At 47.0% G+C, this 16,845-nt stretch overlaps 1 pseudogene; it reads right to left on the bottom strand.

Moving 5' to 3' along the window:
- Positions 1-255: 255 nt before the first annotated feature.
- Positions 256-1,509, bottom strand: LOC149345922 (zinc finger BED domain-containing protein 4-like; annotated as a pseudogene).
- Between the last annotated feature and the right edge of the window lie 15,336 nt (positions 1,510-16,845).

A 16,845-nucleotide genomic window follows, 5' to 3' on the forward strand; every position in this document is an offset into this window, starting at 1 on the left:
GTGGAAGAAGGGGCTTTTTCAAGTACTCAGCGACTTCATCCCTCCCTGTATGGCGTGGTCGGCGGCTCTTAACGGAACTAAATTTGTTAAAGGCGCACCACACAGAGTCACCCCAAGTGGAAGGTCTTGGAGAAGCGCAGGCTCCGCTTGGCGCTTCAACATGCGGATGCACTTGCACCGTCTCTTCTGCTGCCTTCACAGAAGGAGATCAAGCGCCCATTTCTTTTCAGCTTCGGCAGCGTAGCATTCATTTTTCTACGTAGCTTCAGCCAACATGGCCAATGTTGGAAGCTGGGACATCCTGATGTCAGGAAATCTAACCTTGATGCTTTTTAGTAGGCTGGATGCAATTGATGCTGCATCATAATCATTCGAATGCTGTGCAAGAACGCTCACTGTGCATTCAATCAGCGGGATAACTTTTGAGAGAGCGGGGTAGCGGTCCCCAGGGAGTTCAGCTGTGGCCTGACCAAGCGGCTGCAGGACCTTAAGTAATGCTGCTAGTAGCTTCCACTCTTGCGTGGTGAGATTTTCAGCCGCATCACACTTTGAAATTTCCATAATAATAGAGGAGCGAAGTCTTAGAAGTCTGCCCATCGTGGCATGTTCGCTGTTCCAACGTGTCGGTACGTCCTGCACTATTTCAAGAACAATCCAAAAGCATGCTTCTCTGAATTTAATTAAGGCATGCTCTAGCCTTGGCACTTCGCTTATACCGGCCTACTACTGCCCTTGCTTTTGCACAAAGCTGCACAAGCTCCGCCACATTTTTTCTTTTACATCGTTGATGCACAACTGAAGCGTGGGGTCGAAGCACAGCACGCCCTGCCAAGACGATCGCGCAACCGCCGAAACAAAGTTCCTCCCGTTATCAGTGACTACAAAGGTCAGCACCGTTCCTTTAGATGGAAGTTTCCACTCTGTTACCGTTACTCTGTTAACGTTACTCTGTTACTGGACTCCGCCAAGTTCTCGGCAGTGTGAGATTCTGTCATTTCGCTGCAGGCCAGTATATGTACCATCTTTGTCAAAAGTAACCAGGCTGCATGGTTTGCTTCTAGCTTGTATAGTGGAGCCCTTGTGGCTTTCATAAAGATTAAAAGGTGTTGGAAGGTAAGAACACCCCCAGTCGTTCCCTGTAACCACCATTTCCGCTTCAGGGAAGCTGTAAGGGCTCCACTGTACGAGCTAGAAGCAAAGCATGCAGCCTGGTTACTTTTGATAAAGACTGTACATGTTGCACAAACTCCTTATCCATCACATGCAAGTGAAACTTACATAACTGCCGCTCGCCCGCGATCTCCAACCATCCATTGTGATCGAGAAGGACTCCACTCTGCCTGGGAAAACCTCGGTAAGCTTCGTTCGCGCCTCTTATTTCTTTGATGAATAAAGGTCGGGTATGATGACCCTCGAGAAAGTCGCTCGTGACGGCACTGCGTAATTGGGCATGGCGAGTGTCATCAGGTCACGAAAGCCCGGCTCCTCAACAATGGGGTACGGGTGCATACCGCGTGCTATGGATCGACCGACCATCTTTGTCATCTGCTGCGCTTTCGATGCTGTAGCTGTCACTTTTGGCATGAAACATTTAGCTACTGACGGTTGCTGAACACACGGCTGGCTCACCTTTTTCAAGGTGGCAGCGTGTTTGCGTGCCTGACAGTCGTTCTGGTAGGCCTTACGGGGTGCCTTTTCAAGTGCTTTTGCAATGTCGTCGTCATGCGCTTTGGCGTCTTCAAAACGGCGTTGCATTTCAAGCAGCGACCCTTATAAAAATGGTCTATAGACTTTCTATAGACTTTTTATACACTCTATAGCCATACTTTAGACTTTTCTTTTTGTCTATAGACGGTCTATATAAAATCTATAGACTGAATTCTATCGCTGCTTCAATTTCCTTTTGTTTATAGACGGTCTATAGACTAAAGTCTATAGCTGCCTCAATTTTTTTCGACTGTAGACGGTCCATAGACACTTTATAGACTACGGTCTATAGCTGCTTCGATTTCCTTTTGTCTATTGATGGTCTATAGACTCTCTATAAACTGAACTCTACAACTACCTCAATTTCCTTTCGTCTTTAGAATGTACACTATAGGTAGTCTACTGTCTATCAACCAGTTTATAACAATCCTAATTTTATCTAACAATGTTCTATACACTGACTTTCGAGTAAGTCCAGAACAATGTCAATTTCTTTTTGCACCGCATGCTGAGGGGACCTCCATCTGGTGACCGCAACTATGTAGGGAGTCCTCCACCTCCTTCGCTATTACGTAAATTAAAAAGTATTGCGGGAGGACATGACAACAACATCCTGTATATTGTTTTCAGGAGCCTTCATAAGCTCCTTTTCGTTATACCGTGACGTATATTGACAATACAATTAAATATTTAATGCTAACAAGTAAGCCGAGGAAAGACAGCCGTTCTTGAAGTAAGGGCACCCGCAAACTGTACTACATCGAACGAATACGCTGTCCCTTAAAGGAATCGGTTGATTGGTTGGTTTATTGGGGTTTAACATCCCAAAGCAACTCAGGCTATGAGGGACGCCGTAGTGAAGGGCTGCGGAAATTTCGACCACCTGGGGTTCTCGAAATTTCGGGAGCCCTTCACCGGAATCGTTCGACACAATTCCATTCTATCTTTCGATCGTTACTGTCCAACGCACTGAAATCAAACATTTCATCAACGGTTCTACATTTCTCTTTCAAACGTTCTGAAAATAAAGGGGGAAAGACGGGTGTGAAAATTCCGCTATTACGGAAATTCAAATTCAAATTCAAATTCACTTTATTTCTGGTAGAAAGCAAGTATACATCATGAGCAAGAGAGTTTAAAAGGGGATTATTCTACCAAGGAAGACGAGGCAAAAGGCGTTTCATCTACGCCTGACAAGGCCTCGCCTCCTGGCGAGATACATTGCACTCTCTATGCTACAAAAGCCGTTGAAAAAAAAAATATATATTGCACCATTCATTACGTGCAGAAAACAGAAGCATTGTGGACAAGCATTATATGAAATTAAAACCGTAAGTACTACAGAAAACAAGAGAATTTTTCCTAAAAAAAAGCTTACATCACAACCTGTTAGTTATTATTGTGTCAAAAGGTAAGAACCACAGTTGCATAAATATTTATCTCAACAAAAGATTAGCTCCTAACCAGAAAATTATTAGTGTCAAAAGCATGAAAAAGCAACATTTGTATCGACATATTTCAATAATCTAACAAGAAACACAGCAATACAAACGAAACACAAACCTAAATGAGATAACAAGGAGACAGGTCATTTTTTTCTACCAGGAGTATTTTTTTTTATCCGTGCTTTATAAGTATACGGTGACTGTACATTCACTGCGATGTCAATAAGCTCTGGAAACAAATTTAAAAGGACTGGAATCTGGTAGTCTAACGATTGTGTACCATAGGAAGTTCTGACTTTTTTCTTAGCAAATGAATTTGCCCTAAAGTTATAGCCGCATTCTTGACGTCGGTACTTCCCAAGAAATGAATTTAGGTTACTTTTTATATGAGTGAATATGTTCAGTGCCAAGCGCTGTCGAAATATACTTGTAATTGCAAGTATTTCATTTTTTACGAATAGTGGAGCTGTGTGTTCTCGCAACGCTGCATTTTCTATGAATCGGATGCATTTCTTTTGAAGAATATGAAGACGTTCCAAATTACCAGTGGTAGTGGTGCCCCAAACTAGTATGCAGTATTGCAATCTTGAATTAATCATGGTATAATAAAGCTGGCGTTTGAACCACGCTGGGAGCATAAACTTAAATCTATTTAGCATTCCAATAGTTTTCGCGAGGTCCATAGTCAAATAGTTTATGTGGTGTGTCCAGTTCAAGTTTTCGTGGAAATGTACACCCAGAAATTTCTGAGCGCTAACACGGTTTAATGTTTGCCCCTCGAAGACTAGTTTAAGTTCAGTGTCAATCGCCTTATTTTTAGCCCGAAAGATAATGTAGTTCGTTTTGTCTGTATTGAGTCTTAACTGGCTATGCTGCAACCACGTCGATAATTCTTCGAGCCATGTTTTGGTATTTTTCATTAGGGTTATTAGACAATTGCCATGGAAAAACACATTAGTATCATCAGCATACAACACTATTTCGGGGGTTTGGGGTATTGATACAATGTCATTAATATATAAGAGAAATAGGAGAGGACCTAAGATGGAGCCTTGGGGTACGCCATATTTAATTACCTGTGCTGTTGATCTGCTGTTATGAATGCTAACGAACTGGAGGCGGTTGTATAAATAACTTTTTATCAAATCAAGAGCTTTGCCGCGGATTCCATAGTCGTAAAGTTTACTAAACAATATATCGTGTTTAATGGAGTCAAATGCCTTCCTGAAATCTAGGAATATACCTAGAGTATATAGCTGTCTCTCTATGTTTGTTATTATTTTTTCCTTAATATTCAGTAGTGCTGATTCAACGGATTTCCCTTTTTGGAAACCATACTGTTGGTTTGAAATTATACCCTTGGAGGACAAAAAACTACTGATTCTAGTGTTGATTATTTTTTCCGCCACCTTCGCGAAAACTGGAAGCACGGATATCGGGCGATAGTTACCAAGATTGTTCTTTGCCCCGCTCTTATGTATTGCGCACACTCGGGCGATCTTCATTTCATCAGGGAATGACGCATGACGCATTATGCAGTTGCAGATATGACAAAGTGGTACGCTCAAAATGTCGCATGATCCTTTCAACGGACGGACTGCAATATCGTCATGACCACATGCGCAAGTATCTTTGAGGCTTTTGATGACTGTTTCGATTTCACTTGGCGTGGTTGGAGACAAGAATATGGAACTAGTTTCTATCTTAGTTATGCAACTCCTAGATGAACAGCTCTGCGTGCTCTGTGACGCACCAGATGCTAGAAAATGACCATTAAATTTATCTGCCAGTGAAGGACCTGAGTAGGTTTTGCCATCAATGACTATTTGCTGGGGAACAAAATCTTGATTTTTACACACAAGAGAGCGCATAAGTGCCCATGTTTCTTTCGGACAGGTATAAGCTGCTGTAAACTTGTTCATGTAGTACGTTGTACGGGCTTTCTTTAAGTCAGCGTTTAACTTATTCCTAACCTTTTTGAACTCTAGGAATTTAGAGCTATCTTTAGTCGCAATAAATGAGTGGAACAGGTATTTCTATAGTTCAGTCAATTGATGTATTCATCTGTAATCCATGGTTTTCTCCCTTTCTTATTTCTTTTTATTTGCTTGAGAGGGAAAGCAATATTATATAATTCTTTTACTGTACGAATGAATGAGTTATACGCATCGTTCGGGTCGTCGGTGCGCAAGACGTCATACCATGTTGTTTCTGATAGAAGGTTACGGAATTGCGCAATGCCATTATCGCTGATAAATCTGCGCGATGTTTCAGTTTGGGGCCCGCTATGTCTTTGGATGATAGGTAAAAGACAAAAAAATGGCATGTGGTCACTAATGTTCACTGAAAACACTCCAGAGCACACGGTGTCCTCTAAACAGTTTGTAGGGCATAGATCAATTAACGTCTCGCTGTCTGGTGTTACGCGTGTTGGGATACCAATCACATTAACAAGTCCTATCGAATGCTTCGTCGCGAGGAAAGCATTGCAAGAATTGTCGAAAGAAAGCATGTTTATGTTGAAATCGCCAGGCATGACGAATGGAATATGTAATGAGAGCAGGTATTCGCCGAGTTCTTCAAAGAAGCTTAAGAATGCGGAAACAGACCCTGAAGGTGGACGGTAAATAACAGCCACTGCAAAAGCATGACCTACAACTGTTAGACATTCGTAGTCTTCTGTGATAAGTGTATATTCTGGAATAACAGTGTACATAATATCTCTGCTGATATAAAGTGCCACACCGCCACCCCTTTGCCGCTGACGACACAGTGTTTCGCAGTTATAGTTGTCGAAGTGCACAGCATCTTGTGCGTTTTCGAACCAAGTTTCCGTTAACACTAGTATGGAAAAATTGTGATTCAGTGCGTCCAAATATGTACCAACATCGATATGCTTATTTTGCAAACTTCGGGTGTTAAGATGGAATAGAGATATAGATTTCCTCCGTGGTTGCTCTTTTATAAATTTGTTGAAAGAGTTTGTGTCATGATAACAGCAGTTACAAGACTGTCCAGCCATGATGATAGGCGCTCCTCTAGACACGTGACTTATTCAAGCGATCAAGCGATTTGCGTGATGTCATCTTCTGACTTTATGTGGATGGCCGCTTCACCTTGCTTTTTCCTGACAAGGATCCTGCCATTTTTTTGCCAAGCAAACTGGTACGAACGTTCCTTTGCCCTCATCTTAGCCAGCCACAGCAGTTTCCGGTTTTGTGAAGTCATGTTGTCAAAAAAACTGAGGTCGGGAAGTTTTGTTCGGAGAAGTGCTTTTCGTTCGGACCATTGTTCTTTTACGGCGCGTGAAGCAAACCGCACAAGGACAATGGGTGTCTTCGGGGGTTTGGACGGCAGCCTGTGTACGGCTTCTATGTCCCTGGGTGTGACTTCTTCAATGTTCAGCTCTCGTGCAATGTCGTTCAACTTGCTCAACAAATTCTCATCATCAGTCTGTTTGAGGCCGTGAATTTCAAGGTTCTGTCGGCGGTTATATTGGTCCAGGTCGTTTAGTTGCTGTTTAAGTTCTTTGATTTCTTCAGTCGTTGTTTGTGCTTCTATTTTTTCCACTCTTTCTTTGAGGGCGTCAATGTCCTTTTTTTGTGAGTCAACCATTTCGATAACCTTATCGTACTTATCAGACAAAAAGCTGATGCTTGTCTCAATGCTTTCGACAGTTTCTTTGACTGACATGAGATCATCAATTTTCTCAAGAAGTGGGAGTAGGGCGGTGATGTTCCGATTCATCACGATTAGTCTAGCCGCAATATCAGCATCTTGTTCAGGTTTACCCTTTGCAGAGCTTGGGCCCCCCCCCTTAGTTTAGAAGCTTTACATGTCGGGCAGAGCCACTACTTTCCTATATCCGGTTTGGATTTCACTGCTGCTTCCCCCACTCCTGTGCAGTTGCCAGCATGATAAGAGAATGAACACTCAGAACATTTTATAGCCGTAGATTCCTTCGAAATAGTCTGCTGGCAAGCCAGGCATACGTCACAAGGCATAGCGTCTAGGAAAACACCGCAACACAGCAAACAGAAAACACAGCAGCAGCAGCGGCAGCAGAAAAAATTTCGCAACTACTTTGTCGTTTAGAGCTTATTTCTATCTGAGCAAAAAAAAGAAAAAGAGCACCAACCTGTAAAACACGGTTTGAAAGGATTATGTATAGTCGGTCACAGGCCGTTGCTGCCGCTGCCACTACGTGCAATGATGCGAAGCTCGGTGCGTCAACCGCTTCTTATAGTCGTCCATGTGCTGTCACTGATGACGTTGCTCCGGACGGGCCAATCGGGATACAGGCAAAGATGCAGGTCATGCAGTGTTGTCGGGCCACACCGCCAAGCAGCTGTAAAACACGGTTTGAAAGGATTATGTATAGTCGGTCACAGGCCGTTGCTGCCGCTGCCACTACGTGCAAAAAGTACTGCGGGAGGACATTAAAACACCCTCCTGTATATTGTTTTCAGGAGCCTTGATAAGCTCCTTTTCGTTATACCGTGACGTATATTGCCAATACAAATAAATATTTAATGCTAACAAGTAAGCCGAGGAAAGGCAGCCGTTCTTGAAGTTAGGGCGCCCGTAAACTGTACTACATCGAACGAATACGCGGTCCCTTAAAGGAATCGGTTCGTTAGTTTATTCGGGTTTAACGTCCCAAAGCAAATCAGGCTATGAGGGACGCCGTAGTGAAGAGCTCCGGAAATTTCTACCACCTGGGGTTCTTTAACGTGCACTGACATCGCACAGTACACGGGTGTCTAGAATTTCGCCTTCATCCAAATTAGGCCGCAGCAGCCAAGATCGAACCCGCGTATTTCGGGCCAGCAGCCAAGCGCCATAACCGCTGAGCCACCGCGGCGGGGCCTCTCTTTAAAATCATCTTTCCCCGTAAAGCATGGTGCAACCAGTGGCTAATGGTACTTAACCCACGCGTCATCTTAGGTCGTTCCACCATTGCTGTAATATTGTTCTTCCCTTATGTAATTCCTGAGGTTCCCGTGCAGCTATTGCAGTCGTGAAACTGTTTCTTCATAAATGAAGGTATTTGATTTATTTATATTGATATCTTAATTTTTAGTTTGTTTAGTTTTCAGTATGTTCATATATATATATTGTAACAGTTGCTACACTGAAAAGTAACTGCAGCGGCTGAACGAGGGCACCAGAGAAACGGACCTCCACTTCAGCGTCGTCTACTTCTTGCGGCTGCGATCTTTTTCCTCTTCTACGTCCAATCCTCGTGTCACTGCCCCCTCTTCAGGAGCATCGCCCCGATGCGGTGTTACCGTCAGACCGAAGAAAAAGTGTTCAAGAGTTGCACCACGAGTCTGACATCACGGAATATGACTACATGCAGCCGGAAAGTCACTCGGGGGGTCGCTAGTAGTACGGCTTCATTCGCACCACATGCACAACGTCGCTGCGCTTGCCGTTGTGCGATGAACGAGCTGGCGAGGCTGGTGCAACTTCGTACGTTACGTCGCTGAGGCGGCGGACAACAAGGTAAGGGCCGAAGTAGCGGCGCAGTAACTTTTCGGACAGCCCGCGGCGACGAACGGGCGTCCAAACCCACACATAGTCGCCTGGGTTGTAGGTAACGTGGCGGCGTCCAAGGTTGTAGCGGTCAGCATCGATCTGCTGCTGACGATGAATGCGGTGTCTGGCCAGTTGCCGCGCTTCTTCCGCACGATGAACATAGGTGGCGACGTCGACATCAAGTTCACTCTCACTGTCAGGGGGGTCCACGGGTAGCATAGCATCCAGGGGGGTGGTAACCTGTCGACCGAAGACTAATTCGAACGGAGTGAACTGCGTCGTCTCTTGCTGCGCGGTATTATACGCGAATGTTGCGTATGGAAGAATTTCGTCCCATGTCTTGTGCTCGATATCAATATACATGGAAAGCATGTCGGTCAAGGTCCTGTTGAGGCGTTCCACCAAGCCGTTTGTCTGCGGGTGGTAGGCCGTTGTACGTCTATGGCTGGTGTGCGTGAGCTTGAGCACAGCCTGAGTGAAGCGGGCCGTAAATGCAGCTCCACGGTCAGTAATGATAGCTGCAGGAGCGCCATGACGCAGGACGATGTTGTGGACGAAGAAGTCGGCGACTTCAGCAGCAGTACCGTTTGCAAGTGACGCGGTCTCAGCGTATCGGGTCAAATAATCTGTCGCGACCGCAATCCACCGTTTTCCTCTGGACGACTTCGGAAAAGGGCCGAGGAGGTCTATGCCAATTTGCTGAAAAGGGGTCTTTGGTGGTGCTATGGGCTGCAGAAAGCCTGCTGGCTTTAGAGGAGATTTGCGCCGTTGGCAATCCCGGCATGTTGTTACGTATCTACGCACGGATTGTAGTAAATTGGGCCAGTAATACTTAAGCCGAATCTTTGCCAGTGTGCGACTGACCCCCAAGTGGCCGGCGGATGGTTCATCATGACAAGCGCTTAAGATTTCGGAGCGTAACTGGGATGGCACAACAAGCAGAAACGTCTCCTTGTTGCTGTCGAAGTTGCGCTTGTAGAGGACTCCACGCCGCAGAATGAAGGACTGTAGTCCACGGCGAAACACACGAGGTACATGAGCATTCAAACCCTCCAGATACTTAACGAGTGGCGCCAACTCAGAATCTGCTCGTTGAAGCTGCGCCATACGGGAGATGCTAATGGCACAAAGAGTAGGGCAATCTTCGGTGATGTCTTGCGTAGCCGGTTCCACGGGCGCTCGTGATAAACAGTCCGCGTCTTGGTGCTGCCGACCCGATTTATAGACGACCGTAACGTCGTACTCCTGTAAACGGAGGCTCCATCTAGCCAACCGGCCGGAAGGGTCTTGAATGCTGGCTAGCCAGCATAGCGAGTGATGATCGCTGACAACACGAAACGGTCGGCCGTAGATGTAAGGTCGAAACTTACTCAGAGCCCAGATGACGGCAAGGCACTCCTTTTCTGTCGTCGAATAGTTCCGTTCCGATCGAGAAAGTGTGCGGCTCGCATAAGCGATTACTCGCTCTGCGCCGTCCTGCCACTGTACGAGGATCGCTCCGAGGCCGACATTGCTGGCGTCAGTGTGGACATCAGTCTCTGCATTCTCGTCGAAATGAGCTAGTATTGGTGGACTTTGAAGGCGGCAGCGGAGTTCCTCGAAGGCTGCGTCTTGGGCACTTCCCCATACGAAGGGTGTGTCATCTCGAGTCAAGGCAGTCAATGGCTCAGCTAGGCGAGAAAAATCTTTAACAAAGCGGCGGTAATACGAGCAGAGGCCCAAAAAACGTCGGAGGGCTTTCTTGTCGGTTGGGCGTCGGAAACGGGAGACGGCGGAAGTCTTGTCGGGGTCTGGAAGAACACCTTGTGCGCTAACAACATGTCCTAAGAAACGGAGCTCCTCGAAGGCGAAATGGCATTTCTCTGGCTTGATAGTTAGTTGTGCAGACTGGAGGGCTTGAAGGACAATGCGCAATCGCTGCAAGTGTTGTTCGAAGCTAGACGAAAAGATGACCACGTCGTCCAGGTACACAAGGCACGACTGCCACTTCAAACCAGCTAAAACAGTGTCCATCATGCGTTGAAATGTGGCCGGAGCGGAGCAAAGTCCAAATGGGAGCACCTTAAATTCGTACAGACCGTCGGGTGTCACGAAAACCGTTTTCTCGCGGTCTCGCTCGTCCACCTCGATCTGCCAATATCCGCTTTTCAGATCTAAGGAAGAGAAGAACCTGGCGTCCCGGAGTCGGTCGAGGGCATCATCGATCCTCGGGAGTGGGTATACGTCCTTTTTGGTAACATTATTCAGTTTCCTGTAATCAACACAGAATCGCAACGTGTTGTCTTTCTTTTTCACCAGGACCACCGGCGACGCCCACGGACTTGTTGACGGCTGTATAACATCGTCTGCAAGCATTTCATCGACTTGCGTTCTAATAGCTTCGCGCTCTTTAGGCGAAACGCGGTATGGACGCTGACAAACTGGTGGCGTGGTCGAATCGGTGACAATGCGATGCTTGGCTACCGGCGTACGTCCGACCTTGGAGCTCGCCGCGAAGCAATCTTTAAAATCAAGTAGCAGCGACGACAGAAGGTTCTTCTGATGAGGTGACAACTCCGGGTTGATTTTAACCTTCTGAAGGGCGTTACTTGGTGCGGCATCGTCGTGAAGATTCACCTGTACGGGGCACAGATTCGGCAACCTATCCACGTCGTCGAGAAAGGCGACGGCCGTTCCCTTGGCGAGGACCTGAATTTCATTCGTGAAATTCGTCAGAAAAACTGTCGCACAGCCGTCATTCAGTTCGACAAGACCGCGCGCGATAGCCACACCCTTCTCGAGCAACAGCGAAGGGTGACTGTCCGCAATACCTTCGTAGTCGTGAAACGAGTCGTTCCTCACTAACACCAGTACACTGGACCGTGGTGGCAGCATTACGCCGTCTTCGACTATACGCAGAGCGTTGACTCCTGGGCCTTCTGTGTCACTCTGCGCCACGGCTTGCTTCGTCGAAAATCTGACTCGCGCCTCGTGTAGATCGATCACAGCACCGTTTGCCTGTAGAAAGTCGAGGCCCAGAATCAAATCTCTCGAACACTCGCTCAAGACGACGAATTCACCCACGTAGACGAAACCGCGGATGCAGACTCGGGCTGTGCACCTTCCGGCCGGGCTAATGAGGTGACCTCCAGCTGTGCGAATGCTAGGGCCCAACCATGGTGTCAAAACTTTGCTCAATTCCTGGGCGAGGGTGTGGCTCATCACTGAATAGTCAGCACCAGTATCAAGTAAAGCGATGGTGTCAGTTCCGTCAATCGTCACACACAAATCAGAAGTAGCGCGTCGGATGCTGTCGCTACCCTGCCCCGGTGAGGAATCAGCGTATCGGTATATCGGCGGCGGAGGATCTTCAGTTTTCCCGACAGAAGCGGCCTTGCCTCCGGAGACCGCTGGAATTAGTTTTCCCGATGTGGACTGGGAGAACGCCGCTCAGGGTAGTCGGCGTCTCGGCGAGGGCTTGGGGAACGGTAACGCAGCGGAGATGATGACCTAGGATCGTAGCGACCGTATGTCCCAGGCCTCTGACGGGCCGACAGATGAGTTTCAATTTCGAATGGTCGTTCGCCATTCCGGGGGCAAGGGTCGTCGGGCGCGAAACCACGCAGACCCACTCGGCGGTACGGGCAGGCCCTGTAAAGATGTCCCGCCTCACCACAGTGGTAGCAAAGGGGCCGCCGGTCCGGTGCACGCCACACATCACACTTCCGTGGCCGCTGGTAAGCTGGTCGATCAGGCACCCGGGAAAGACCAGACGGCTTCGCTGCGTGAGTCGCGGTATTCACGTCGTAGCCTGACGTTGGGGCCCGGCAGAGGACAGACGCATAGGTAGGTCTGACCTCAGTCTGTCTTGGGATCTCAGGCAGTTGTTGCTGCTGTGCTGCTAGGCGCACCTCGTCCCGGACGACTTCACACAGCGATGTAACAGACGGCGCGCTGGAAGGCAGCTGGAGGGCTTGTAATTCCTCCCTGACGATCGACCTGATTAGGTCCCGTAAAACGGCCGCATCACTCCCTAGCGGCATCGAAGAAACAGCGGGCCCAAGCGTGCTTACATCCCGATTGTACTGCCGGGCTCGTTGCAGGAGCGTCGTCTCCATTGTAGTCGCTTCCGTGAGGAATTCGGCAACAGTACGCGGTGGACTGCGCACAAGACCGGCGAAAAGCTCCTGCTTGACCCCGCGCATGAGGTGGCGAAGCTTCGTCTCCTCCGCCATGGATGGGTCAGCACGCTTGAAGAGGCGTGTCATGTCCTCCACATACATGCGGACGCTTTCGTTAGTCCGCTGGTTACGGGAGCGAAGCGCAGCTTCAGCTTTCTCCCGGCGGTCTGCGTTGGGGAATGTAGCTAGGAGATTTTGGCGAAATGCCTCCCAGGTGGACAGGTTGCTCTCGTGGTTCTCGTACCATGTCCTAGCGGAGTCCTCGAGCGCAAAATACACGTTATGCAGCTTACGGTCGTCGCTCCAGCCGTTGTAGCGGGCGACCCGCTCGAAGGTGTCTAGCCAGTCTTCCGCATCTTCGTACACGTCACCGTGAAAAGATGGCGGTGTTCGCGGCGTGTGGTAGAGGATGGGCGCCGGGTACCTACTGTCTGTGGCCATTTCCGGTGGGACCGCCGGTCGAGGCTGCGTCATCCTCGTCGGGTTGGCAAGAGGCCCGAACTCAGGCGACTCACCGCGGAGGCGGCGGCTTGGGCGCTGATGGACCGGTGTGAGTTCCGTCTTTATCTCGTAGGTGTACGCAGGTCGGGAAGCGTACCCAGCACTGCTCCACCAGATGTGTAACAGTTGCTACACTGAAAAGTAACTGCAGCGGCTGAACGAGGGCACCAGAGAAACGGACCACCACTTCAGCGTCGTCTACTTCTTGCGGCTGCGATCTTTTTCCTCTTCTACGTCCAATCCTCGTGTCAGTATTTAATAATAAAGTTTGTATTATAAAAATCATAAAAGCATTTTAGGGATCTTGGAATATTCACGTTACTAACGTTATACATCAGCAAACAGGTCGTTGAGATACTTAGAACTACATATACCGCATTATCCTCGACATGTGAAGTTATTAGCCTACAATTCGTTCTTCAGGATATATGCCCATCAAGATTGTCTCAATAATGCTCTCGAATATGTTAAAATAAAAATAAAGCCTCTAGGCTTGTTCATTGGTAGCAGTCTTGTGCCGTCTGAGTACTCTTGTGACAACACTTTGGAAAAAAAGCTTCACAATTTCCGTTCGAAAGTTATAGTTCTATTTTTGGCTCGTGAAGCTTAGGTAATTGGAAGATGAGCAAGTCACTAACACTAAAAAGCATAAATCAAGCATTTTTCTGAAAGCAATTAAGGCCGCCACTTATACGACACACAATGCACGTGCAGGGGCCGTCAGCCAGCCGTCAGAAGCGCACCGAAAATGTCAGGCCGTGTTCAACGCTACCCTCACTGTCGCTGTCGAGAAGGTAAGGAGGCCTTTGCAAGTGGGCACGCTTGTGAGCTTTATTTATTTATTGGTCTTTCCATCAAATATAATGGAGGATATAAGGCAAAAAACTGCGTACGCAGCTTGCCTAAGGCCTTATTTCCTCAAAGGCAAAACACTAGTGAACACATACCGAACACCGATCAGAACCAAGTAATAAGGAATAATGAAAACAATAGTTACAAATGTACAATAGATTCAAGTATCTGCGCAAAAGAAAACCAATTTTTTGGTTAGGAGCAAACACAAAATGCAGTGTTACGCCCAAGTCGATAATGTACGCAATGAAGAAATTATGGGTACGGAAGGAGCATGAGTAGCACAGCATATTATGACGCGAAGCAATGAAGACACATAAAAAATGTCTTGCACATCATTTGACAACAAAGGAAAAAACGGTTAGAATTTTATTCGCTGAGCATTGAAAATAGCGATAAGGACACAAAAGTATGGTACAGCTGCACATTTCTTAAGACATAAAAATAACAAAGGACATTACAGAAATAGTGTGAAATATCATGAAGGAAAAAAAATTGTTTTAAATGTTTGTGGTGAATGCTAAGAATCTCAACATTTTATTGAAGAAAATTGTTGAGAAGAGTTGGTATCAGATATTTTAGAGATTGTGTTGCATAATTAATTCGATAATGCTGTACTTTTCAGTATAAGGGATTTCGTGTATTATAACCCGATGGCTCTTTCATTTCCAACTCAGCAAGGTTAATAAGATAATTATTGTACTGTAGTTTGCGACGAATCAAACATTTACAAAGCTGGTACCTATGTATATCATTGCAGTGAATATCCGCCTGAACTGCAAACGAACTGTATTGAACTCGGAAGTGCAAGATGCCGGGCTAGTTGGTAATCCATGATGAAATAACAGCGCAAGGAACGGGACGAAAACACGAAGGAAGAAGACACAGACACGGGCGCTGACTAACAACTGAAATTTTATTTCGAAGCAGGACACATATATAAAGTACAAAGAGGGGGGTGTGTCCAAGGCGATCCTGCACAATCACCGAAACAGTGTAGTCACGTCCAAGGGTAAAAACGATAAAAAGGTGAAAAAGCCGAAAGAAAGACAAAAAGCGATAAAACCACGGTGTAAGAGGCCGGGACGGAAGTAAAAGCGATGAAAACGATGAAAACGGATATGCACATAGCCAAAAGGCAAAAAAAAAACAGCGTTAAACTAACGGTGAAAAACGGGACTAAAATCGCGGCACAAGGTGATTAACAAAAAAGACAGAGAGGGGCATTTAAGAACAAGATTAAGCATTTACCCTGCCCCTAAGAAAGTCCAGTTCTTTTTGCGACAGGCACAGGGAGGGTGCACTCACACATTGTTCTTTTGCGTTGTGGATTTCGAATGCTTCTACGATTTCCCTGGATATCCTATCCCGTCCTCTGGCAAGAATTGTGCAGCGATTGAAATCTGGGTAACAGGTTTCGTCCGGATCATTACGTTTGCACTTTTTGCAGTGCTTGGCAAGGTGCCCAGAAATTGCAATATTGTCTACATTATTCCTGTGCTCTTGAAGCCTAATGTTGAGGCACCTGCCTGTTTGGCCAATGTATCTCTTCCCACAGGATACGGGCAGAGAGTAGACGACGCCGGTTTTGCAGGGGACGAGTTGTTCCGAATGAGTCTGCCCACACCCACGGGCGATCAGAGGTTTGTTCACCTTCGGGCATAGGGCGGAAAGCTTGTTTGGCGCTGAAAAGACAACGTCAACCCCTGAACGTTTCGCGACCTTTTTGAGGCGGTGGCTGACCTCATGAATGTAGGGCATTACGACCACTCTTCTATTCTCCCTGTTGGACGCCTCCTGAGCGTCATGTCGTCCTTGTTTCTTGGCGACGGACCCGGCCACGGACACCAGAACGTTCAGGGGATATCCGGCGGTTGACAGGCGCTCGACCTGGTTGCTGAAACTATCCTGGAAATGATGTTCACAGGACTTCTGAAGCGCATTTTGAAAGCAAAGTCTTACTATCCCTCTCTTAACGAGTTTTGTATGGGCAGACATAAAAGGTAGAATAGGTTTTTTACTCCTGGGCTGATAGGACATGCAGGTATGCTGGTTAGAGAAATGCAGTCGCAAGTCCAGAAATCTGATTGAGCATTCATGCGGTGTTTCATGCCAAACAGGCAGGTTTGGCCAAACAGGCAGGTGCCTCAACATTAGGCTTCAAGAGCACAGGAATAATGTAGACAATATTGCAATTTCTGGGCACCTTGCCAAGCACTGCAAAAAGTGCAAACGTACTGATCCGGACGAAACCTGTTACCCAGATTTCAATCGCTGCATAATTCTTGCCAGAGGACGGGATAGGATATCCAGGGAAATCGTAGAAGCATTCGAAATCCACAACGCAAAAGAACAATGTGTGAGTGCACCCTCCCTGTGCCTGTCGCAAAAAGAATTGGACTTTCTTAGGGGCAGGGTAAATGCTTAATCCTGTTCTTAAATGCCCCTCTCTGTCTTTTTTGTTAATCACCTTGTGCCGCGATTTTAGTCCCGTTTTTCACCGTTAGTTTAACGCTGTTTTTTTTTGCCTTTTGGCTATGTGCATATCCGTTTTCATCGTTTTCATCGCTTTTACTTCCGTCCCGGCCTCTTACACCGTGGTTTTATCGCTTTTTGTCTTTCTTTCGGCTTTTTCACCT

This window comes from Amblyomma mixtum, chromosome 4 (assembly GCF_055824585.1).
Source record: "Amblyomma mixtum isolate Tamu chromosome 4, ASM5582458v1, whole genome shotgun sequence".
In the NCBI taxonomy this organism is placed as follows: domain Eukaryota; kingdom Metazoa; phylum Arthropoda; class Arachnida; order Ixodida; family Ixodidae; genus Amblyomma; species Amblyomma mixtum.